Genomic DNA, 1,189 nt, shown 5'->3' on the forward strand with positions numbered 1-1,189 from the left:
GGAGAGGGGCTTTGGGGCAGGACAGGGCTGAGGAAAAGGAGAGAAAGGAAACAAGAGTCCACTGAGTCAGGCTTAAAATTCACAGTCTTTGGAGGGAAGCAGCAGCTCTACACGGGCCACCTGGGGGCAGTGGAAGCTCAGGGTGGCTCCCTCCCCAGTGAGGCGGGCGGGGGCTTCAAGCTGTGGTGACCAGACTGAAGAGCTAACAGAACTGACGATATTTCCATCCTTGCTGGGTGGTATCAGAGGAAGGGTACCAGCGCACCTGAGCATGTAGGGCGGCAGCGGCAGCAGCAGTGGCGGCTGGGTAGGTAAACGCAGCATGTGAGGTGGCTGGGTCAGCTCTGTGGTGTACAGAGGGTAGGGGGCCCAGGCCTCTGGGGGTGCGGGGATCAGAGCGGCCCCCATCAGGTCATAGGGGTCTCGTGCGATGAAGTGTGCTCCTAGGGCGGGGTGAGCATTGGTGGGATTTGGTGTAGCCATTAGCTTGTTCTTGGCCATCTTGGTGTTGGCTTTGGCAAACTCTAGCCTCAGGGTCTGAGGGTTCTCAGGATCAAAGCGAATACCGTTCAATGCGTTCTTGGCCGCTTCTGCTCCTGCCCGGCTGTCAAAGATCACAAAACCAACTGGCTGTCTCAATGTGAGCTTGATCAGGGACCCTTCATACCCCTTGAACGGCCTGAAGAGCAGGTAGAGTTCTCTGGGTTTAATATCCACAGGGAGTCCACTGACGAACAGTGTCCGGACCTCCTCCTCCAGGGTGCCGCTGGAGCCCGAGCCCATGCCGGTGCCTGTGCCCGTGCTGGTGCCGTGCTCGCCGTCCGGCTTCAGGTTGCTCATGGTGCGGGGCGTGGGGTGGGGGTGGCTAGGGGAAGGGAAAGCGGAGGGCTAGCGCGGTGCCCGGCCCCGGCAAGGAGGTGGGAAGGGGCGAGGTGAGCGGTGCGCTCCAGGGGTGAGGGGCGCGCGGGGCGGTGAGAGGGGCAGCCGCAACGTTGGGCTGGGGTCACATCAAGTTTGGCGGGTGCAGGAGGCGGGGAGGGGGGGCGGCAGGGGGGGGGCTGGGGACCGGAGCCCTGGGCCTTGTTTTTGTATCCATTCTGCCAGTCTATGTCTTTTGGTTGGAGCAATTAATCCATTTACATTTAAGGTAATTATCGATATGTATGTTCCTATTCCCATTTTCTAAATT

At 59.8% G+C, this 1,189-nt stretch overlaps 1 pseudogene; it reads right to left on the reverse strand.

The window, feature by feature from the left end:
* Window positions 1–202: 202 nt before the first annotated feature.
* On the reverse strand, window positions 203–840 carry LOC103086252 (RNA-binding protein with multiple splicing 2 pseudogene; annotated as a pseudogene).
* Window positions 841–1,189: the final 349 nt, after the last annotated feature.

This window comes from Lipotes vexillifer, unplaced genomic scaffold, assembly GCF_000442215.2.
Source record: "Lipotes vexillifer unplaced genomic scaffold, Lipotes_vexillifer_v1.1 scaffold1168, whole genome shotgun sequence".
NCBI classification, from domain to species: domain Eukaryota; kingdom Metazoa; phylum Chordata; class Mammalia; order Artiodactyla; family Lipotidae; genus Lipotes; species Lipotes vexillifer.